Raw genomic sequence first — 25,963 nt, 5'->3', positions numbered from 1 at the left:
ATCAGAGCCATCTTGAGAAAGGTAAACAGTGAAGGCATCATGCTTCCTGACTTCAAGCTACATTACAAAGCTATAATGAACAAAACAGTATGTTATAGGGATAAAAGCAGACACATAGATCAAAGTAACATAATAGAAGGCCCAGAAATAAACCTAGGAATATTTGGTCAATTAATTTACTACAAAGTAGCCAAGAATACACAATGAGGAAAAATAGTCTCTTCAATAAATGGTGTTGGGAAATGTGGACAGCCCCATCAAAAGAATGAACCTAGGCATGTCTAGGTGGCTCAGTCAGGTAAGTGACTCTCGATCTCATAGTTCATGAGATTGAGCCCTGAGCCCTGTGATGTCAGAGATTCTCTCTCTGCTACTCCCCTGTTTGCTCACTCTCTCTCTCTCTCTCTCAAAATAAATAAATAAACTGTAAAAAAAAAAAAAAAGAAGAAGAAGAAGAATGAAACTGGACCACTATCATACACCATACACAAAAATCACTCAAAGTGGATTAAAGATTTGAATGTGAAACCTGAAACCATAAAACTCCTAGAGGGAAACTCCTTAATGTCAGTATTAATGGTTAATCTTGGGTTTGACAACAAAAGCAAAGGCAACAAAAGCAAAAATAAACAAGTGGGACTACATCATACTGAAAAGTTTCTGCAAAGCAAAGGAAATGGCCAACAAAAAGAAAAGGCAACCTATAGAAGGGGAGAAAATATATCCAAATGGTATCTAATAAAGTGTCAATATTGAAAATATATTAAGAACTCATACAACTCAATAGCAAAACAAACCCCACAAATAATCTGATTAGAAATGGGCAGAGGAACTGAATAGACATTTTTCCAAAGAGGACATACAAACAGGTAACAAGTATATGAAAAAGTGTTCAACATCACTCTTCATGAGGGAAATGCAAATAAAAACCATAATGAGATATCACCTCACACCTGTTAAGATGGCTATTATGAAAAAGACCAGAACAGTTGGCAAAGATGTGAAGAGAAGGCAACCCTTATGCTCTCTTGGTGGAAATGTAAAATGGTTTAGCACTATGGAAAATAATATGGGGCTTCCTAAAAAGATTAAAACCAGATCATACTGGGGTGCCTGGGTGGCTCATTTGGTAAGAGTCTGACTTCACTCAGGTCATGATCTCACAGTTTGTGGGTTCTAGTCCTGTGTTGGGCTCTGTGCTGACAGTTCAGAGCCTGGAGCCTGCTTCTTGTCCTGTGTCTCCCCGTCTCTCTCTGCCCCTCTACTGCTCACACTCTGTCTCTCAAAAATAAATAAATATTAAAAAAGAAAAACTTTTAAGAAATAAAATAAAAACGGATCATATGAACCATAAATGTCAATTTTGGATATATATCCAAAATAATTGAAGTCAAGATTTCAAAGAGACTTATGCACTCTCAGGTTCATTGCATTATCCATACTATCCAACATATGGCAACAACCTGAAGGTTCTTCAAGAGCTGCATGGCTAAAGAATCTTGGATATATACATACAATCATAATATTAATCAGCCTTAAAAAGGAGAAAATCCTGTCATATGCAACAACATGTATTAACCTGGAGGACATTATGCTACGTGAAATTAGCCAGTCACAGAAAACTATGATTCAAATTTATATGAGATGCCTAAAATAGAATTATAGATCATAGAATGGTGGTTGCTAGGGCCTGGGGGAGGGGGTGTTTGGGAGTTGCTGTTCATTGGGTATAAAATTTTACTTATGCAAGATGAGTAAATTCTAAAGATAAGCCATAAAACATTGTGTCTATAGTCAACAGTACTTACTACATTATACACTCAAAACATTGTTAGAAAGGTAGATCTCAGGATAAGTGTTCTTATAACAAAAAAATAAGATAAATTTAAAAATAAAAAAGAACAAAGTACTTAAGATATAAGAAAGAATATAATAAATAGCGATTGCATAAATCTAAATGCTAATTCTCTCCATCTTAGGAATTTGATTTTATTGCATTTCTTCTTAATTAAAACCATCCAATCAATAAGGTCTCTCAGATTTTCAAAGCCAAATAGGTATCTCAGAAATTAGATTTAAGGTATCCCTAAAGAACAATTCATTTAGCACTGATTTAAAAACCATCCTACAGAATATGGCATTTGGTCTAAGTAATTCTATTAAGGAAACTCTGTAGTTTCATGTAAATTTTACCATGTCTGAAGCTACCAGAAATAATCTAATTTGTGAAGATACTGGATATTATAATTCAATTTGTTTGGATTCATAATTTACATTTTCACTGTTAATATAACCTTAGGTTAATCTTAAACATCTATGAAATTAAAGTAGCTTAAACCTAGTAAATTTGTTATAGAGAATAGGAAGTTTTGATTATTTATGTTTTCTATAAGACAGTAAATATTGCACAACCTGGATTACACCTACATTTTTTTTAATGTTCATTTATTTTGAGAGAGAAAGAGAGGGGAGAGGGAGGGGCAGAAAGAGAGGGAGACACAGAATCCAAAGCAGGCTCCAGGCTGTGAGCTGTCAGCACAGAGCCCAATGCGGGGCTCTCACTCATGAACCAAGAGTTCATGACCTGAGCAGAAGTTGGCTGCTTAACCGACTGAGCCACCCAGGCACCCTGACACTTACCTTTTTATACTCTGGTAAAACCAGGGCAAAATTATATTATCAAAATACTCTAATTTAAATGATTCATTTTACTTGAAATATCATATACAAATTTCTCCCTTTCTATATTTGTAAAACCATATTAACACTCTATTTAAAAGCATGAAAAACTTGTTTAAAACTTGGCGGTACCATGTTTCACATAGAATAGACACAGAAAGATTTTCTTTTACAGATGAAAAACACAAATTCTGAAAAAGTCTGCACTAGTTTCTCTTCTCCTGCCAAAATGACAAAAAGAAAACTAAGCAAAACAGACATTTTAAGGGAAAAAATGAAAAATGCCTTAATGAATTAAACTCTCACAGGAGACTATAATTCTCTATAGAAGACTCGCTCAGTGTGGGACCACCAGAAGACTAAGCTGAGCAAAAAAGAACCCATGAGAGCTAATGTTTTCACTTTCTGTTGACAAGTAGCACAGTACTTGTGAGTGAAACTTCTGAAGAAATCTGAGTGGCTCCTTTATACTGTTAAAGTTTAAGAAGATTACTGAAGGTAAGAACAAAACAAAACAAAGAACAACAACAAAACATACGCATGAAACTAGGTCTATTAATTCCAAGAGAAGGAAACCCATGATGGAAGTGACTGCATGGTTTGCTAAGTGGTACAATTAGGAATTTTTAAGTGTAGGAAGAGGGATGGGGGTGGGGGTTCACCTAAGTTAAGCTAATTAAGCATAAATTCCTAATAGGCCTGAACTTAGTTTATTAAAATAAGTCCCAGTATCCCTTGTTTAGGAAATAGTCTTTATTTGAGTCTAGTAAGAGTCTGGTGTATTGTGGTATAATGGAGTCTCTCAGAGTCACTTGTAAGAAAACTACATGTAGCTTTGATATCACCTAGGCAAGTGTCACATTAGATCTATGATAGATCAGAAAAACTGCAAATAGTGAACTACACTGCTTCAATAAATGATGTTGTTTTCAACTTGAAAGTGTTTATGGATTGTTTCAATTAGTTTTGACCATAGAAATTGAAAGGTTATGAGGCTTTTAACTTTTACCACTGCAGAAAGTAAATAGGAAACTGTGTAGTGAGGTTTAAAGTTTACAAGATCATGGATATCTCCTAATCCAAGAGCTTCATTTGTATATAAACTTTCTGGTATAAGAAATGTGTCACTTGCCCAACATTAGACCCTGTGCTAATTGGAGAAGTATTACTGGGGTCCATGTTGGGGAAAACAAAACAAAACAAAACAAAACAAAACAAAAAACCCAAAAACAAGTGGCTGTTTTTCTATTGTACTTACTGTCTACCTTAGTTTATGTAATTTTCTAAGACATTCCTATGTTTAAAAGTAATAGAATATTGAATTTTTAAAACAATAGTTTAAAGAGTGATTATTTTGACCAGCTATGTTATGGGTAGATGTATAAAATAAAACTAAAAAAAAAAAAAAAACAAACAATTTCCCATTAAAGAAAAACATTCTTTGTGCATCTGCACTTTTTCCTTTTATTTCCTTAAGTAAAACTAAGACTCCAAGGCTATTTAAGACCTATTATCTGGGGCACCTGGATGGCTCAGTTGGTTGAGTGTCTGACTCTTGATTTCAGCTCAGGTCATGATCTTGCATTTTGTGAGATCAAGCCCCAGGTCGGGCTCCGCACTGACAGCACAGAGCCTGCTTAGGATTCTCTCTCTCTCCCTCTTTTTCTGCTCCTCCTCTCACTCACTCTCTCTCAAAATAAATAAATAAACATTAAAAAAAAAAGACCTATGTCTAACAGCACTCACTTTCTGTCATAATATTTCTGATTGCTCTTCTTGGCTTGCAGTAAAATCATTGCAAAGACTATTTTATCCTTCTAGTGATAGATATCTATAGCATCCCAACCACTGTTAAAATTCAATCTCACCTTTTCTGGAACTGTTTGAATAGATAAATAGGAAAATGTAACTGTATATTAGCAACTATAGACATCCTTAGGCTTTCCACTAAGTTAATGAAAAATTTAGTTTGTGGGAGCGTTGATTTCATCCAATTTTCAAACTGAGTTACTGCAAACCTACATTAAAAATTTAAAACATAATGTCAACATTATAAAAGGACACAATCTCTCTGTACACAAACCTCCCGTAGTGACTTTTGCAAATTAAAATGCTGAAAATCAAAGCATGGATGCTTAGAAATAAGGACCCTTATTAAAAAGAGGACATAGGGTAAATCATGTTGTTAGCCTTTCAAATTTAAGTATCTTAGGTGACAACATAATTATTTAGTGTTCTTAATTAAACTGATAGAATGAGGAAAACCTAAGAAATATTTCTACTATAAAAATTTAACTTAAAAAATAAACATTCTTGGTCTGATATAACATGTAAACTTAGGATAAAATAATTTTCTTAACATAGGGATTCTTCAGAATAAATGCCAAGATAGGAATTAATTTACCTTTTAGAACCTTGAAAATTGATGCACACTTTTTTCCTCCAGTGATCATTTAAAGTGGCTTTAAATCTTATCGAGTAATACGCTCTAGGTTTGTTTTTGGATGATCACCTAATTTGGAAAGGGCTTTCCATTTAAAAACAACAATAATTTTAAATATTGTCATTCAATGTTTGCTTTAGGGTTTAATGATTAAGAGGGAGTAGAGCCTGTCACTTTGGGTCAGTTGAATTTAAGTTAAATTCATTACTATATGGAATATAAGTCTATATAGGTTAAGGAGCATCTGGTTTACATTTAAATATATAGAAAATTGTACAATTGAAATAAACTATAACCTAGGTTTTCATTAACTTCCTTTAAAATTGTAGAACGATGATTTCAAATGGATGAGTCCAAGTCAGTGTATGTATTATTATTTTTTCTTTAATTTTATTTATTTTGGAGAGAGAGCATGTGCAAGCAGGAGAGGAGGAGAGAAAGAGGGAGACAGAAGATCTGAAGCAGGCTCCCAGCTATCAGCACAGAGCCTGAGGTGGGGCTCAAACTCACAAACCATAAAATCATAATCTGAGCTAAAGGTGGACTCTAAACCAACTGAGACGCCCAGACGCCCCTATTCCTTTTCTTTTACTGTGGTATAATTAACATATAACATTAGTTTCAAGTGTACAAAATAACGTTTTAATATTTATATACTGTGAAATAATCACTACAATAATTCGAGGTAATATGCATTACTACACAGTTCTTGTGATGAGAACTTTCAAATTTTATTCTCACAGCAACTTTCAAATATACAATACAATATTAACTATAGACACTATGCTGTACATTACATCCACAACCTTTAATTTACAGTTGGAAGTTTATATCTTTTGACCCCTTTCACCCATTCTGCCCACCCCCATCCCCTTCTTCTGGCCACCACCAATCTGTTCTCTATGAGGTGTTTTGTTTTAGATTGCATATATAAATGAGATCTTACAGTTTGGTTTTCTCTCGCTTGTTTCACTTAGCATAAAGTCATCATGGCCCATCTATAGTATCAGAGATTGTTTTTTATGGCTACATAATATTCAGTTATGTGTGTGTGTGTGTGTGTGTGTGTGTGTGTGTGTAAATATATATGTAAGGTCCACTATAAATACATATCACATTTTTTATCCATTCATCCATTGATGGACACTTAGGTTGTTTCCATGTCTTGGCTTTTGTAAATAATGCTGTAATAACTATGGCAGGGCATATATCTTTTTGAGTTAGTGCTTTCATTTCCTTCAGATAAATACACCGAAGTGGAATTTCTGGATCATATAGTAGTTCTATTTTAATTTTTAATGGGAACTCCATACTTTATTCCATAGTGACTACACCAATTTACATTCCCCTCAACAGTGCACAAGGGTTTCCTTTTCACCACCTCCTCTTCAACATTAGTTACTTCTCATCTTTTTGATAATAGCCATCCTAATAGGTGTGAGATCATGTGAGATCATTGTGGTTTTGATTTCCTTTTCTTGGTAATTAGTGATGTTGAGTGTCTTTTCATCTACCTGTTATCTATTTGTATGTTCTCTTTGGAAAAACATCTACTCGGTCCCTCTGCCCATTTTTTAATCAGTTTATTTTTTCCCAACTGATGTATAAGTTCTTTATGTATTTTTGGATATTAAGACCTTCTTGGATACAATTTTCAGATATTTTCTCCTACTTCATAGGATGCATTTTCATTTTGTTGATGCTTTCCTTCACTCTGCAGAAAGATTTCAGTCTGAGGCAGTCCCACTTGTTTATTTTTGCTTTTGTTTCCTTTGCTTTTTATTTCACAACTGAAAAATCATCACTGAGACTGATATCCAGGTCCTTACAGCCTATGTCTTCTTTTATAAGTTGTATAGTTTCGGGGCACCTGGGTGGCTCAGTCAGTTGGGCATCCAGCTCTTGGTTTCAACTCAGGACATGATTTCATAGTTTCATGAGTTCAAGCCCCATATTGAGTTCTGTGCTGGCAGGGCAGAGCCTGCTTGGGATTCTGTCTCCCTCTCTGCCACTCCTCTGCTCACACTTAAATAAATAAGCCTAAAAAATAAAAAAAAAAAACTTTTATAGTTTCAGGTTTTATGTTCAAGACTTCAAACCACCTTGAGTTAGTTTTTGTATATGGTGTTAAATAGTGGTGCAGTTTTCCTAGCACCACTTATTGAAGAGACTATCTTTTCATGGTATATTCTTGACTCCTTTGTAGTTAATTGACTATATATATATATAGGCTTATTTCTGGGCTGTCTATTCTATTCCATTGATATGTATCCCTTTTTAATGCCAGTACTATAATGTTTTGATTACTGTAGCTTTGAAATGTAGTTTGAAATCAATTATGTATTCAGTTTTGTTTTTTGCTTTAGTTTTTTTTTGTTTGTGTTTTGTGTTTGTTTATGGGGGGGTGGTCAAGATTTCTTTGATTCTTCAGGGTCTTTTGTGGTTCCATACAAGTGTTACACTTGTTCTCTTTCCGTGAAAAATGCCAGTGGAATATTGACAGAGGTTGAATTGAATCTGTAGATCACTTTGAGTAATATGGTAATGTTAATGGGATATAATATGTGGGTGGTAGTAATTTTTGCAATATATAACCATGGGATATCTTTTTATTTGTCTTTTTTCAATTTCTTTCACCAATGTCTTACAGCTTCTATTGTACAGGTCTTTCATCTCCCCAGTTAAATTTATTTCTAAATTCTTTTTGATGCAATTGCAAATTGGACTGTTTCCTTAAATTTTTTCTGATAGTGTACAGAAATGCAACACATTTTTGTATATTTCGTATCCTGTAACTTTACCGAACTTATTAGTTCTAACAATTATTGGTGAAATCTTTAAGGTTTACTGTATATAATATCGTGTCATCTGCAAATAATGACAATTTGATTTTTTTCATTTGAATGCTTTTTATTTCTTTTTCTTGCTTAATTGCTATGGCTAAGACTTCCAATACTATGTTGAATAAAAGTGGTGAGAATGACTATCCTTGTCTTCTTCCTTATCTTAGAGAAAAAACTTTCAGATTTTCATTATTTAGCATGATTTTAGCTGTGGGCTTATCATATATGGTCTATATAATATGTTGAAGTTCCCTTTGTATATACTCCCTTCAGTTTTTATCGTAATTTGATGTTAAATATTTTCACCTGCTTTTTCTGCACCTATTGAGATGATCATATGGTTTTTATCCTTCTTTTTTTAAATGTGTTATCTTACATTGTTATGTCTTATTGTTTATGTTACATTAAACAAAGTACGTTTTGATTGGCTTATCTAAACTTGATTAATGATATCCAGGAATTATTATGTCCAATATAAGGTGCATACTCATGTCACCATAGCTTCCACCAAACTTATCAATGGCTATGATCACAAAATGGATATCTGCTCTGACTGAAATAAATTGTAATACATTTGCTCATAAAGTTTGTCAGTATTTTTCTATTACTGTTTAGTTGTTTTAACTGCCATTTAATTGTTTTCTTAATTTGTTGGGTGCATATTATTTGTTTTGACAATTCCTTAATCTGTCTCTTTCAACCTGTTTCTTGACGTTTTAGATTAATACTTCCAATGCCAACTTGACCTATTCATATAAATACCCTAAAGAACCCACTGCAAAATCATATTCTAAATCGATACAATAGTTTGGGTTTTAAAAAGAGAAGTCTGATTATAGTTTGCAGGGAGGATTTCAGAACAAAATGTATAAGAAGTAAGAAGAACTCATTAATCTCTCCCAGGATGTGAATTAATTTTGAAGCCATTTTTTGGAGCACAGTCAAAAAAAAAAAGCTTTGAGGCAAAAAGTAGAAAGTTCACTTTTGATATGCAGATTTTGAAGTGTTAGAATGTTTTTAAGTGTGGATGACTTTGCTTCTACCTCATTATAGTGTGAATTCTATATGTACAGTGAACAATAGTGGTTTTTATTATTATAATAGTTGGTTCATTTAATCTTCTCAGGGCACATCATTCTAGTTAACATGATCTTGCCTTATCAAAAAAAGTGGCTTAAGTAAATATTAAGTGACAGATATATTTGGGTAAGAGGAAATGGTTTAAGATGTTCTTTCCCATTTGAGTCCTTGCAGTACATTTTAACAGAAGTATAGAAATGTACAATCATGGAAAACACCTCTGAACAGCTTGTCAGTTTTTGAGAAAACTTAATATTAGAGAGTGAGAATTTCCAGGAGTAAGTATTTAGGGAAGACTTAGATTTATAATTTAGAAAAATTAGAAACACAGTATACTACACCAGGGCTTCAGGATATAAAATAGAGAGCCAGAGATTATATATTAGTTACCATACCTAAAACTTTATATTTTGTTATTTTTGCTAACATTTCTTTTCTGACTCCGTATCAATTTTCATAAAAACATTATAGTATTATGGAAACATTAATTTATTAGAGATCTTGCCAGTTTTCTAGCAGCTCAATATATCCCAGCAGTACTGAAACAAATTGGTCCATCTATATTTCTAATCCAGACATTAAACATAAATATATCCACACTTCGATAAGAACCTGTCAGAAAACAGAATCTACTGTTGGTTGAATTCTATCTATAATTATATTTTTCTTGATGTTAATATTTATCAAAAGCTATTTTGCCATTTGGAGATGAGCACCTTCCATTAAATAGGATATAGTGGCTATATAAGACCTCAGTATGGTCACATAGAATGGAATTTTGAGAGTTAATTCTCTTCATTAAAAATACAGTTTGCTAAACTCAGAAGAGAAAGGGGGGTGCAATTAATGGGCAGGAACATTACTAACTATTAATGTAATAAGCAGAACAAGGATTAAATTAAAAAGACTCACGGAAGCAAAAATATTACTTACTAGAAAAGTATTTATTGAATGCCTACTCTTTGCAAAACTCTTTGACAGACATTTGGGATACAGTGGTAAACAAGATTGTTCTCTTGCTATCATGGAACAAGATGTTTTAATAGCTTCACTGAGAGAAAAAAATGAACTGGTTTTTCCAGTCCTTACCTAATTCTCTGTCATCTTTCATCTAAACAGACCTCTGCCACCAGCGAACTAGAAAAACAGAAACACAAAGTCAAAGTCAGTAAAAATCTGGAGTAAATGAGACAGGGAAACAGATACAAGGGTAAAGTTCTGGGTTTTGCTTGCAATACTCTGGGAGTCTACAAAGACTTGTTTACACTTAAAGAGCTTACAGGATATACTTCCTCAACCACTCAAAACTATGAAAATATAATTATCAAAAGTAAAATTTTACCCTCAAGTTAATATAAAATAAACATACATCATATGTTTTATATAACCCATTATTAATGAAGGCTTTGGTGAAACACCATGTACAACTCTGACGAAATCATATTGATTCTTTAGGAAGTAGTTGTGAGAAACAATTCCCAGATGAGGTTATTTCCCTCCCCACAATCCTAGTGAGGAGGGAAGATCATTGTGATATAGTTATCCCTTTTTATTCTGCCACGCTATTATGCTTGAAAAACAGTAGTTTTCAAAAAGCTTTAATGAAAACATAAAATGAGCCAATATACGATCTTATTTAACCCAGTAATTAATGAGGGGGAAATTAAGTTATTATAATTGGTTCAACAGATATCAGAGAAGCTAAATTATTTATAGTCAATTTAACAAAGAAATATTAGTATAGCATTGCTGGGTTAGATATAAAACTGGTTAATGCTCAACAGGCCATAAATCTTCAGAGCAATCTGTTCCACCAGATGGAATTTCTTTGTGTCAGTACAGTAGGAAAGTCTACAAGAAGAAATTTTACTTAGTCTGAAAACTATAAATCAATCATACAAAGTAAGATCAAGTATGTATATTACTTTAGACTACTATTGTGTATTTTTTGGTCATCGTATACCAAAAGGACTTGGCCCCAGAATGTTTGCCTTATTTTGCCACATTTAAGAATAATGATTTTTTATAACCTTTGTCACATGGATAATATTTCCAGATCTGGCAGTATGAAAAACTTAACTATTTGAATGATTTCATAACCCCCTTTCTCTTCGTTTGAGGTATGAGGAAAACCTTTCTCTCTCTCTTTCTCTCTCCTTTTCTCCTCTCCTTCTCTCCCTCTCTCCCTCTCTCCCTCTCCCTTTCCCTTTCCATCTTGATCTTGAGGAAAAAATATATTCTGCTGACAGTACTTTCTGACGAAATCTTCCCTTGCAAAGTTTAATCCCATCATTTTATACTCTGGACATAGATGATCACTAACATGGGCAGAATTTATCTGTAAAAAATGTAAAGGGTCAATTACCTTTCTTCTGGATGAGGGGATATTTGTAATCTTTTGTAAATTCTTTGACTTTGGGGTTCAGGCAAAACAGTAATGGGGAGACTCCATATTAACATTCTGTTTTACCTTCACAAATTTCACTTTATAAGATTCATCACTAATGTTTTGAAAACTGCCTATAACTATAGTTATTGTATAATTAGTTCAATTTGGAGAGCTACATATCTCCTGTTATCTCTAAATTCTGAGCCCACTCGGCCCTTGCCTGTAATTTGATCTAAATAAAAGTTTTAATGTGTACATTAAACAGAAAACTTATTTCCTGGCTCAGATCTAAGCTGAAAAGGTAATCCCTGTAGCTCTGTTTCTCAAATGACCGTGCGCATGCATGTGGTTTCAATCTCATCTGAAGCACTCAGTAGAAATATAAATGATTGTGTCTCTACCCAGTTTTTTCAATCCTTATCTTGGGAGACTCTGTTGAGAGTCTGTACTTTTCATACTCTCCATAGATGATTACAGTACCCAACCAGGCTTTTAAGGAATGATTTGTTGTTTAATGTTCATGGTTTTGACACTTCCTGCATATCCAAATGGAACATCACATCTTGAAACAGTAGCTGGTTAGTTTACTACTTAATCATTTCAAGTAAATGTTCATTTGGCTCTTCCCCTTCTCCCTACTTATATAAAATAGAAAAACTAGGACAAAATTCAAAATGTCAAAGTCAGTTATAAATGCTACTACTCAAATAAACATATAGTCATTTTATTTCAGCATTTTAGTATTGTTTTTAATATTTTAAAAATAATGGAGTGTTTCACATTTACTATGGACACAGTTAAATACATTGGAAATACCCTTGTTTACATTCAGGCCATTATTATCAGTAGATAAAATGATAGCCTTGTGAAATATCTGCATTTGGAAATCTACCTCTAAAATATGTCAGAAGCTTTTTGAGTAATAAAGCACAGATAAGAGAGTGATGCTCCTTAGATGATGGGATAATGCTCTGGGTGGTTTAATAGAACTGCCAGTTATCTGTTGTGGCCTCCAGGTCTTGACAGTGGAATGTGGCTCTTGGCCTCATATTTTCATATATTTTAATGGCAGGCTGGCACTCTAGTATGAAATTATTTTCAGTTTATTCCATATGGCTACAAAATCTGGTTATATGACACAACTGGCATATAACTGGAAAAATTTGAGTTTTAGAGAAGTAACACAGTGACAATTTCTAAAGTTCTGGCTACCAGAGAGACACCTAAGATTTTAACATATCTACTTTTTGAGACTTTTCTCTTACCTTTTCCTTCCCTGGACATCACGCCTAGATGTGCACATATCTTTACCTTTCTGAATGTGCGATTCTTTTTGCCTTTGTGGTATTTCATTTATTGGTCCATCTGGGGGAATCAACTTGACCCCCAATTTCACATGACCAATTCCCATTCAACTTTAAGGTTCAATTTAGAGGACAACTCACTCCACATGGCTTCAGTCATTATTTCCTTTCTTCATAAAAGGTACACTTGCATGAACTACCATAAAAGCCTATACTCTAATCTGCCATAGAGTTCATGACATACTGAAATTATTTACTTGCCTGTCATCTTTACTAGGCAAAATATTCCTTGGACATTTTATCTCTTTCATTGTGATCACCTAATTAGAAGCTTGTAACTTTGTAGGCATTCAAATAAAGATTGATAATTTATTTATCCTTATTCTGCATGGGTGTATCCAAGCCTGTTGATAATATTCTTACTTTTGAAATGTAGAAATAAGAGATATTATAAGGATTGTATCCTAAAGAAAATTTGTTAACAAAATTTTCCATGTGATGTTATGGTATTTTCCCATTGCCTTAAGTAATATTTTCAGTTACATATATTATATGGATTTTCATTTTAGGTTGCTTTTCATATAATTGTGTCAGCACTCTGATACACAAATTTCCAGTAACTTTTTCTGAAGTCTGTGAAGATGCATCAGTTGTCCTTGACATTAAAAAATAAGTATATATTGATTTATAATATTTTACAAATTTTATCAAATAATCATTATAGTGTGTATATATTTATTCTATGTAAAATATGTAAATACGGATAAGAAGCTCATAAGTATTGGCTTTTATTTGTTAGTTGGCCAAGAATTACAATTTTTTTATAAAATTTCTTAGAACCACAGAACATCTGAACAAACATATATCTGAACGTGTACTGGTTTAAAGGATTTACCAAATTTTATTCTTTTTCAAGTTCCTTGAATTATGAAATTTGAATTAGCCATTAATGATGCCAAACAGCATTCTAAAAATATCATACCGTTTTAGAATTAGGAAGTATAATACTAAGGAATTTTGAATATATACCAGCAAAGGTTTAATCTTAATTTGATCATCAATGATTTTATGACTGTGAAATGAACATATTTTAGCATGTTCTACATTCCTTATTATAAAAACCTTAAGTGTTCAAATAAAACATTAGGTGTTCAATTTATATTTTTATAATATTTTGATGATAAATAATGGTTTGTTTTGTTTAATGACATTGTCTGATTACTGATTTGGTATATTTTTCAGTGTTTTCTTTTTTGGTTTTTTAATTAGAATATTGTTCTGAGAGCAAATATATCATGGAAAATCTGTGATTATAATGTCCAGAGTGAGATTATTTTCTATGCCATTTTGACTAGTGGAAATCAATGGTGTATGATGAACTTTAACTTAGCTCTACCCAGATAATACAAAATCGATATTTTATTCTAAGTTGGAAATGACAAATATCAAGTTATAATTCAAGGTTTTATGTAGGTTACTATACTCATAAAAAAATAATTTTTCATAATAATATAATGGGAAACTTAGTTGCATTTTCTCTTTATCTTTTTTAAATTTAAATATAGATATAAAATGTTATATTAGTTTCAGGTATATAATGTATTGATTTGACACTTCTATACATTATTCGGTGTTCACCATAAGTGTAGCAACCATCTGTCACCATACGATGTTATTAAATATTGTACTTATCATCTCTTATTTTGTTGTGACTTATTTTATAACTAAAAGTACATTTTAATCCCCTTTATCTATTTCACTCATCCCCCTTCCCATCTCCCCTCTGGCAAACCTTCTGGTTTCTTTCTTTATATAAGCATCTGTTTCTGGCTTTTGTTTCATTTGTTGGTTGTTTTGTTGTTGTTTTTGTTTTTTATATTCCATATATAAAAAATGTATATGTTATATATATATATAACATATATATAATATATGTTACATGTATACATACATGTATATAATATATGTTATATGTATAATATATGTTATATATATATATATATATATATATATATATATATATATATATATTCATTCCTTGGGTAAGTATGCAGTGATGCAATGAATGGATCAAATGGTATTCCTTTTTTAATTTTTGAGAAGCCTCTATATTGTTTTCCAGAGTGGATGTACCAATTTACATTCCCACCAACAGTACACAAGGGTTCCCTTTTCATCTTCCCCCAAATTATTATTTCTTATATATATTTTTATAATACCTATTCAGATTGGTGTGAGGTAATATCTCCTTGTGGTTTTGATTTGTATTTCCCTGATAATTAGTGGTGTTGAGCATCTTTTCATATATCTGTCGGCCATCTGTCTGTCTTCTTTGGAAAAATACCTATTCCGTTCCTCTGCCCATTTTTTTTAAACCTTATTTATTTTTAAAGAGACAGAGATAGCATGAGTTGGGGGGTGGGCATAGAGAGAGGGAAAGTGAGAATCCCAAGCAGGCTCTGTGCTGCCAGAAAAGAGCCTGATGTGGGGCTTCGACTCATGAAACCATGAGATCATGATCTGAGCAAAAACCAAGAGCTGGACACTTAACCAACTGAGTTACCCAGGTGTCCATCCTCTGCCCATTTTTAATTGGATTGTTTGTTGTTTTGGTGTTGACTTGTATAATTTTTTTTATATATTTTAGATATTAACCCCTTATTGGATATATCATTTGCAAATATCTTCTCCCATTCAGTGGGTTGTCTTTTGTGCTGTTGGTGATTTCCTCTGCTGTGCAAACATTTTGGGTGTAGTTCTAATAGTTCATTTTCACTTTTGTTTCCATTGCCTGAGGAGACATATTCATAAACATGTTGCTAAAGGCAATGTCCAAAAGATTACTGTTTTTTCTTTAAGGGTTCAATGGTTTCAGGTCTCACATTTAGGTCAGAATAATCCATTTGAGTTTATTTTTGTATATGGTGTAAGAAAGTGGTCCAGTTTCCCCAACATCACTGTTAAAAAGACTGTCTCTTCCCCGTTGTATATTCTTGCCTCCTTTGTCATACAATAATTGACCATATAAGTGTGGGTATATTTCTGTCTATCCTGTTCTAGTGATCTATGTGTTTATTTTTATACCAGTACCATAATGATTCAATTACTCTAGATTTGTAGTATTTCATAAAATCTGGAATTGTGATAATTCCAGCTTTGTTCTTTCTCAGGATTGCTTTGCTATTTGAGGTCTTCTGTGGTTCCATACAAATTTTAGAATTTGCTCTAACTTTAAAAAAATGTAATGGGTATTTTGATAGGGATTGCATTGAATTTGTAGATTGCTTTGGGTAGTATGAACATTTTAATATTAATTCTTGCAATCTGTGAGCATGGTATATGTTTTCATTTATTTGTGTTGTCTTCAATTTCTTCATCAGTGTTTTATAATTTTCAGAGTATGGGTATTTCACATCCTTCGTTAAATTTATTTCTAGGTATTTTATTTTTGATACAATCATAAATGAGATTGTTTTCTTACTTTCCCTTTCTGCTATATCATTATTAGTGTGTAGAAATGCAACAGATATCTCTATATAAAGTTTGAATCCTGAAAATTTACTGAATTTATTTATTTGATAGTGTTTTTTTTTTTTTTAGGTGGGAGCAGAGTTTAGGGTTTTCTATATATAGTATCATGTCATCTGCAGATAGTGACAGTTTTGCTTCTTTCTTACCAGTTTGGATGCCTTTCATTTGTCTGATTACTATAGCTAGGACTTCCACTACTATGTTGAATAAAAGTGGAAGAGGAAATTCTTTTTCACCATTGAGTATGAGGTTACTCATCATATATATATATGGCATTTAGTATATTGGGGTATGTTTGCTCTAAACCCCCTTAGAGTTTTTATCATGAACAAATGTTATATTTTGTCAAATGCTTTTTCTGCATCTATTAAGATATTCATACAGTGTTTATCCCTTTCTTAATAATGTGATGCATCACATTGATTGATTTTCAAATATTAAAATACCCATGCATCCCTGGAACAAGTCGCACTTGATCATAATGAATGATTTTTTAATGTATTGTTGAATTTGGTTTGCTAATATTTTATCAAGAATTTTTGCATCTATGTCAATCAGAGATTGGCCAGTAGTTTGTTCTGTTTTTCTGGGTAGTTTGCTGTTTGGTTTTGATATCCTGGTAATGCTGGCCTATAGAATGAATTTGGGAATTTTCTTTCCTCTTATGTTTTTTGGAATAGTTTAGAAAGAAGGGGCATTAACTCTTTAAATGTTTGGTAAAATTCAAGTGTGAAGCCATTTGGTCCTGGGCTTTGCTTAGTGGAGTGTTTCAATTACTGATTCAATTTCATTACTAGTAATCAGTCTATTTAAATTTTCCACTTCTTTCTGATTTAGTTTTGGAAGAGTGTATATTTCAAGGAATTTTTCCATTTCTTCTAGATTGTCTAATTTGTTGGCAGATAAATTTCATAATATTCTCTGTGTATTCTGTGGCATCAGTTCTTATTTCTCTTCCTTCATTTCCGATTTTATTTGAATTCTCTGTCTTCTTCATGAGCCTTCCAAAATTTTTATTACTTTTTTTATCCTTCAAAGAACCAGCTCCAGGTTTCACTGATTTTTTTAAAAGTCTCTTCCATTTATCTCTGCTGACATCTTTATTATTCCCTTACTTCTACTAGCTTTAAGATTTGTTTGTTCCTCTTTTTCTAACTCCTTTAGGTGTAAGATTAAGTTGTTTGAGATTTTTTTTTATTTCTCAAGGAAGGCCTATAATGCCATAATCTTCCCTCCTAGAACTGCTTTCACTGTATCCCAAATACTTTGGACTGTTCTCCTTTCATTTCATTTGTATTTCTTTCTTGTTTTCCTCTTTGATATTTTGGTTGACCCATTCATTGTTTAGTAACATGTTGTTTAGCCTCAATGTATTTGTGGTTTTATCTAGATTTTTTATTGTAATTGAAATTTAGTTTTATACCTTTGTGGTAGGGAGAGGTGCTTGACACGGTATCAGTCTTCTTAAATTTACTGAGACTTATTTTGTAGCCTAACATGTAATCTGTCCTGGAGCACTTGAAAAGAATATATATTCTGCTGTTTGGGAATGGACTGTTCAATATATATCTGTTAGATCCATCTGGTATAATGTGTCATTCAAAACCACAGTCTCCTGGTTGTTTTGTCTGGATAATCTATCTGTTGTTATAAGTGAGGAGTTAAAGTCCCTATTATTAATGTGTTACTGCTAATTTTTCCCTTTATAGTTGTTAATATTTTCTTTATGTACTTAGGTGCTCCAATGTTGGCTGCATAGATATTTACAATTAACACATTCTCTTGTTGGATTCATCACTTTATCAGTATGTAGTGGTCTTCTTTTCTCTCACTCCAGCCTTCGTTTTAAAGCTTATTTTATCTTATTTTTTATTTTATTTATTTTATTTTACTTTTTTTTTTTAATTTACATCCAAATTAGCATATAGTGAAACAATGATTTCAGGAGTAGATTCCTTAATGCCCCTTACCCATTTAGCCCATCCGCCCCCCCACAACCCTCAGTTTGTTCTCCATATTCATGAGTCTCTTCTGTTTTGTCTCCCTCCCTATTTTTATATTATTTTTGTTCCCCTTCCCTTATGTTCATCTGCTTTGTCTCTTAAAGTCCTCATATGAGTGAAGTTAAATGATTTTTGTCTTTCTCTGAGTAATTTCACTTAGCATAATACCCTCCCATTCCATCCATGTAGTTGCAAATGGCAAGATTTCATTCTTTTTGATTGCCGAGTAATACTCCATTGTATATATATACCACATTTTCTTTATCCATTCATCCACCTAAATATTGCTACACTGGCTTTTTTTTTTAATTGGTTCCATTTTCACAGAATATGTTTGTCCACCCCTTCACTTTCAATCTGTGTGTATTCTTAGGTCTGAAGCGAGTCTCTTCTAGGCAGCAAATAGATGGGCCTTATTTCTTTACCAGTGCCCCTGGTCACCAGCACCAGGCATCCAGGGTGTCTCCTGGGTGAGCTGTCTGTACTCTACTGTTGTGATTGAGTGATGTTTATCCTCAGTTCAGTTGGCTGCTCTGACCCAGTTTCCTGCTGTGTATGCACTGACTGGACTGGGTTTGGTTACTGTGTTGAGAGGCCCAAGACCACTGCAGGCTCTTTGTGAGAGAGGCCAGGAGTCAGACTAGGTGTCTACAATAAGCCTTTCTGCCACAGCTGTAGGCAGCAGAAGGGCAAATCTTGCTCCTTCTGTAGCCAGCTACAAGACCTGGCTGCAGGAACGGCCGGGGCACTGGTATGTGGGCTTATTTCCCCCCTCCACAGACAGGAGTCACTTTAAGGTGGTGGAGGTTCCTGCAGGGACTGCTTGCAGGGTGTGGTAGGGTAGGAGCCACTCCAGAGGGCCTGCTGAGGCTGGTGGGTTGGATGAGGGGAGGCTGAGGGGCAACATGAGGGTGGGGCATGTAGTACTAGCAAGAGAGATGGAATGTTAGGTCTGGTTGCTGCTGTCTATACTGAAGGAGGGTAAGGGAAAGGGCATCTGCCAGCACTCTTGTTCCTGTAAAAATCTGAAGATCCCTGTCCTTGTAGCTCACATTCTGAAATTAGTAAATAAATCTCCTTCACATATACTCTACAGAGTTTTCAAAAACAGTAATTTGCTACTGATGGTCATTCAAGTCAATTCCAAACTTTGGCTATTATGAAAAAATTCTGTGCATACATTTCCGTGTTTTCCTATTTTTTCTGTGAATATCCAGGATGAATTTCTAGAAGTTACATTATTGAATCTAAGGGGTGCCTGGGTGGCTCAGTTGGTTGAGCAACCGACTTCAGCTCAGGTCATGATCTGGCAGTTTGTGAGTTCGAGCCCCGCGTCGGGTTCTGTGCTGACATCTCAGAGCCTGGAGCCTGCTTCAGATTCTGTGTCTCCCCCTCTCTCTACCCCACCCCTGCTCACGCTCTGTGTCTCTCTGTTTCTCAATAATAAATAAATAAACGTTAAAAAATTAAAATAAAATAAAATAAAATAATTAACATTTTACATTTTGATTGACATTGTCATATTTCTTTCCAAAAACATAATACCAAATACTGAATGTATAATATACAACATACATGGTGTGTTGCATTTATGACTTCTTTTACAAATCATCTGTAATTATTTATCTTTGACATACACAAGGAAGAGGAGAACCATGTTTTATCCTGAATAGTTATGATAAAAACAGTTGAAATGTCCAATTTTTTGCCACTAATTTATTATTCAAATATAATTATAAAGTCTAACATGAATTTGGTTCTATTCTTTTTTGTTAATTCCATTCTATTTAGGTTCCTATTCCCTTTCTGGTGTCAAGTATTTAGCTACATTTTTTAAGAATGTAAGATTAGAAAATTCTTACAGTTAAAATATTTCCTTACCTCCTCTCAATTTTCCAATTTCAATCTCTCAATTATTGTTAATTATATTTTGTTCTTCTGTTAACATAGCTTACTTTATCTTTAATGCTTATCATTTTAAATAAGACATTAAAATTTTCCCGCAGTTATCAGTTTGACTATATAATTTGTCACATCATTAGGAAAAAATACAGAAATTGACATGCTATCATTTTCTGTCACCTCTTTCTCTACACTTTTTAAAATATAATTTTTACTTTGTCTCTATAACATCTTTGTGGTAAACTGTGTGAAATTGGTATTTTTGTAGATGCAACATTTTTTATATCACCTATCCTGTATGAGTCAATCTGTTATATTCTGTTATTCATAATTCACAAAACTCTTTAGCTTTAGTTCTATATTTAGATATATTCTGTATTAAAAATGCAACACTGTTACTATAGATTTTCACTTATTTATTGTTGACCTTACTGCAAAAGCCTTATGATAGTGATATTTCCTGAGTTCATGTAGCGATCACAATTATTGGGTTTTCATCATACCATTCATCCTAAGAATTTTGACAATTATAATGTTCCTAGATTTTTGCACAATTTTGCATTATGTAAGTGTATATTTATTGTGATATAATTTAAATACATAAAATCCACCACTTTAAAGTGAAAACTTGAGTGGTTTTTAGTATATGGCCAAGGTTGTACAACCATCACAAGTAATTTTAGAATATTTAATACTCCAAAAAGAAACCCCATCCCAGTTATCAGTAAGTTTCTCTCCCCCTTCCCCTTTGCACCCAGGGGAAAGTATACTTTCTGACTATATGGATCTGCTAAATCTGAATATCTTATATAAATGGAATTATAAAATATGTGGCTTTGGCTTCTTTCACAGCATAATGATTCCAAGGTCCATTGATGTTGTAGTATGTATCAATTGTTTATTCTTTTTTTATGGGTGAATAATATTCATATATATTTATAAAATGAATTTTATATAAATATATATATGTTTATATACTGTAAGTTCTATTAATATAATTATATATTACATAATTGTATGATTATAGTATAATCTATATGCATATAAAATATATTTATATAATATATATACATATGTATTCATATTAATATATATTTTTTCATCTGTTGATGGACCCTTAGGCTGCTTCAATCTTTTAGCTTTTATGAATATTGTTCTAACATTCATGTATTAATTTCTATTTGAGTACCTGTTTTCAATTTTTAATTGTTATTTGATGTCTATATACCAAGGAGTGAAACATTAAGTTATGTAGCAAGTCTAACTTTTTGTGGAACTACCAAACCATTTTCTGTTTTGACTGAAATCATATTTCCACAAGCAATGCATGAGAGTTCCAATTACTCCACATGTTTGGCAATGCTTCCTGTTTTATATTTGTTTTTACATTATTATACCATTTCCTTTTTGGTTTTTGTGTGTGCAGTGGTAGCACATTATGTATTACTTTGGTTTTTATTTCCTAATGACAATGATGCTGAGTCCCTTTACATGTGCTTATTGGCCATTTGTATATATTCTTTGGAGAAATATCTATTGAAATACTTTTCCCATGTTTAATTGATGTATCTTGTTACGTTGGGCTATGAGAGTTCTCTATAGATTTTGGATACTAGACTTTTATCATATGTATTACTTGCAAATATTTTCTTCCATTCTGTTTGATACACAAAAGGTTTTATGTTTGATGAGTTCCAGTGTATCGTAATTTTTCTTTGGTTGCTTCATTTTTGGTGTCCTATCTCAAAAACTCCCTAATATGATATTGCAAAGATTTATAACTATGTTTTCTTTTAAGAGTTTTATAATTTTGTTGTCATAATTAAAAATAATGTACATATGTGATCAATTTTGAGTTAATTTTTATATGTGGTAGAAGGTAGGGTTTCAGATTCATTCCTTTACACATGAATATCCAGTTGTCCCAGCAACTAGATAAAAAGATGGTTTGTTAAAAAGGTGATTCTTTTCACCATTAAATTTTCTTAACACCTTTGTTGAAAATCGACTGAGTATAAAAGGGATGTTTTATGTCTGGAATCCAAACTCTATTCTATTGTTTTGTCTATCCTTATGTTAGTAACACATTTTATTACTGTAGCTGTGTTACTAGGTTTTGAAGTTGGGATACATAAGTCCTATAGATTTCTACTTTTTCTAGATTTGCGGGGGGGGGGGGTACTATTCTCAGTCTCTTATGTATCTATGTGATTATTAGGATCATCCTGTATATTTCTGTAAAAAAAAAGTAGTTGGAGTTTTGATAAAAATTATATTGAATATGTATAGGAAGTATTGCTATCTTCACAATATTAAAACTGCCTATCCATAAACATGAGGAGTCTTTCCATTTATTTAGGTCTTTAATTTCCTGTGGTTTTACGTGTACAAATTTTTTACCTGCCTGTTTAACTTATTTCTAATTATCTTATTTTTCATGCTATTATAAATGGAATTGTTTTCTTAATTTTATGAATGAATTATAAATTGCTAGCATATAGAAATATAATTGAGTTTTGTGCATTAATTTTTTTGTTTTGCAACCTTACTGAACTTATCATTTTTATTATCTTTTTGGATTCTTCAAGAATTCTCATGTATAAAATCATGTCAGCTGCAAATAGGTAAGCAAAAGAAATAAAAATACTCAGACTTGATTGTAAAAAGTAAAACTATCTCTTATCGCCCTGTCTAGAACGTCCAATACCATGTTGAATAAAATGGACAAGGGCAGACTTTTTTTGTCTTTTTCCTGATCTTAAGTAACAGCTTTCAGTTTCTCAGCATTAAGAATGGTGTTGATTGTGGATTTACTGTAGCTATCCTCTATCAAAAATATTTTTCTGCATCTACTATGATAAATATGTAAATATTTTTCCATTTCCCCCGTTATTCTATAAATATGGTATATTACATTGATTGATTTCTGTATGTTGACCCATCCTCACATTTGTGAGATAACTCCCACTTGTTTATAGTATATAATACTGTATTACATATATATGTATGTATATATATACATCATATATATAATCCTTTAAATTTGCTTTTCTAATATTTTGCTGAGAATATCTGTGTCAATATTCATAGAGGACACTGGCATACTATATTTTCTTGTGAGAACTTTGTCTGACTTTACCAAGATAATATTGGCCTCCTAAAATGAGTTAAGAAGTGTTCCTATATATCTTCTTTTTAACAAATAGGTATTTAAGAAGTATTAGTGTTACTCTTTTAATTATTTGGTTGAATGTACCAGTGAGGTCATCTGGTCCTGAATGATTGTTTGTAAAGTTGTTTTTATTACTAATTTAATCTGTTTATGTCTTTATAGAAATGTACTCACTATCGGTTAATTGTTTGGCATATACCTTTTTTAAACATTCCCTTATAATCCACTTCTATTTCTGTAAAGTCTGTAGTTAAGATACATTTTTAATTCCTGATTTCAACAATTGAAACTTTTCTTTTTCCTTTGTTGGAATTGGGTGTATCTTTGCAAAGAATCAGTTTTTGGTTTTGTTCAATTTTCTCTATATTTTATTTTTGTTGTTGTCTAATATTTACTTCTTCCTTCTTTTTCTTGCATTGGATTACTGAATTTTACTCCATTATTATAAAAGTAGGAGATTAGGTTACTGATTTGGGATGTTCGTTTTTATTGGAAACATTTATAGCTATAAATGTCCATCTGAGCACTAATTTTATTGCCTGCAATAAGTACTGATATTACCAAGTATTTTGTAATTCCACTACGGTTCATTATTTGACTCTTTGGTTAATTTGTTGTTTAAGAACCACATATTTTTAAATTTCCTAAATTTCCTTCTGTTACTGATTTCTAATTCCTTTAATATGTTCAGAGGACATACTTTATATGATTTCCATCCTTTAAAATTTTTGAGGCTTGTTTTATTAAGAAACATATGGTCTATCCTAGAAAATGTTCTTTGAGTACTTGAGAAGAATGTGTTCTTTTGTTGGGTAGAATGTCTTTTAGTTCTAGTTCACTAGTAATGTTAAAGTCTTCTATTTTTTTTATATTTTCTGCCTATTTATTTTATACATTATTGAAAATTGGGTATTGAAATGTCCAAATATTATTGAAATATCTCTTTCTGCCTTTAGTTCTTTCAATTGTCCACTTGATGTTGGTGCATCTGATGGTTTCCCACAGGTCTCTGAGGTTCCATTTATCTTTTTTCATTCTTTGCTTATTCCTCAGACTGGATACTCTGAATTTATCTTTTGTCAGGTTTGCTGATTCTTTCTTCTGCTTGCACAGGTCTGCAGTTGATCTTTTCTACTGAATTTTTATTTCAGCTACTGTAGTTTTCAACTGTAGGATTTATATTTGATCCTTTTTTCATAATTTCTATCTCCTTATTGATATTCTGTGTTTGTTGACAGAACATTCTCATGTGCTCCTCTAGTTATTTAGACATGATCTCCTTTAGCTCTTTGAACACACTTAAAATAGCTAATTTACAGTAATTGAGGCTTCCTTGGGGATGGTTCCTATTGATTATTTTTCTTTTGGATGGGTAATACTTGCTTGGTTCTTCATATATATCATAATATTTTGATGAAAAATATGGGTTTCAAGTAATGTAAGGTACAACTCTGGAAATCAGATGCTCCTCCTACGCAGAGTTTGTTGTTGCTGCTTACTTTTTTGTTATTTAGTTAATGACATTTCTAAACAAATTTTAAAGTCTGTTTCTTTATAGTGTGTGGCCATTAAATTTATTTTAGTTTGGTTAGTGATCAGATAATAACTAATTATGGATTTTTAAAAATTCTTGGAATAAATCTCCCAGTCTTTGCAGAGGGGCTCTGTGTGACTGTTAGGACACATCTTCAACACACAACCAGGAATTTTGAACCCGGACTTAACCTTCATTTTCTGCTGTGCAGAGCCTCAGGATATATCAAATATCTATATATCATTAAGACCTTCTCATTTTTTTTTAAATTCCCTGAACATGAACACAACTCTTTGAATGCATGATGCTTCCTAGGAATATGTCAGGTTTTTTTTAAAGCCCCTACACACATCTCATTCTTCACCTTTCCCTTTTAAGATTTTGGTTAATCTGGGGTGCCTGGGTGGCTCGGTCGGTTGAGCGTCTGGCTTCGGCTCAGGTCATGATCTCACAACTTGTGAGTTCAAGCCCTGCGTTGGGTTCTGTGCTGACAGCTCAGAGCCTGGAGCCTGCTTTGGATTCTGTGTCTCCCTCTCTCTCTGCCCCTAACCCACTCGCATTCTGTCTCTGTCTCTCTCAAAAATAAATCAACATTAAAAATTTTTTTTTCAAGATTTTGGTTAATCTTTTGTGTGCCCAACTCTTCTAAATCACTCTAGGCAGTCAGGGTGTTATAACATTTGACAAATACCTCTTGGGGAGAAGCTTTTAGCACTCAGCAAGTTCAAATAAGGTGAAATAAAATAAGCTATTTTAGTAGAGTCTTCCAGAGAACCACAACTCAGGTCAAGTAATTACTATTCTTTGGAAATAAAGTTTGGAAAGAGCTGCAGTGCTATTGTGCTTCCTCTGATACCAGGAGTGTGGCCTATTATCTTTCTAAAGCTACTCTTTAGACATCAAGTGGTGGATGAAACTAGAAGAGATGAAATACCACAAAGCATGTTGTTGATGCTAAGATTCAGCCATTCCATTTTTCTTGATGAAATGCCACCTCATGGCTGAAGTCTCAGGTTAATTTTTGGAATTCTGACAATTTGTGGCTACTTTTGTGGCTTTTTTGGAGTGTCTTTACTCCATCAT

At 32.7% G+C, this 25,963-nt stretch overlaps 2 long non-coding RNA genes across 7 annotated transcripts in view; one reads left to right on the top strand and one right to left on the bottom strand.

The window, feature by feature from the left end:
* The window catches only part of LOC113603364 (uncharacterized), a 187,992-nt gene that overhangs the window by 33,791 nt on the left and 128,238 nt on the right, over positions 1-25,963 (bottom strand). For 5 of the 6 annotated variants that reach the window (XR_008299836.1, XR_008299834.1, XR_008299839.1 and 2 more), the window contains 2 exons: positions 10,135-10,182; positions 4,384-7,162 (listed from right to left, as the gene is read on the bottom strand). This is a non-coding gene — a long non-coding RNA (uncharacterized LOC113603364). Of the gene's footprint in view, positions 1-4,383; positions 7,163-10,134; positions 10,183-25,963 lie in introns of those variants that run through there. The other variant, XR_008299838.1, reaches the window with a different exon arrangement.
* LOC128316247 (uncharacterized) overlaps positions 1-25,963 on the top strand; it is a 69,727-nt gene that overhangs the window by 31,459 nt on the left and 12,305 nt on the right. The gene's annotated exons all lie outside the window — the stretch shown is intronic.

The sequence above is a fragment of the Acinonyx jubatus genome, chromosome A1 (genome assembly GCF_027475565.1).
Source record: "Acinonyx jubatus isolate Ajub_Pintada_27869175 chromosome A1, VMU_Ajub_asm_v1.0, whole genome shotgun sequence".
NCBI lineage: Eukaryota > Metazoa > Chordata > Mammalia > Carnivora > Felidae > Acinonyx > Acinonyx jubatus.
The sequence above is the reverse complement of the archived record's forward strand: the minus strand, read 5'-3'. Positions and strand labels throughout refer to the sequence as shown.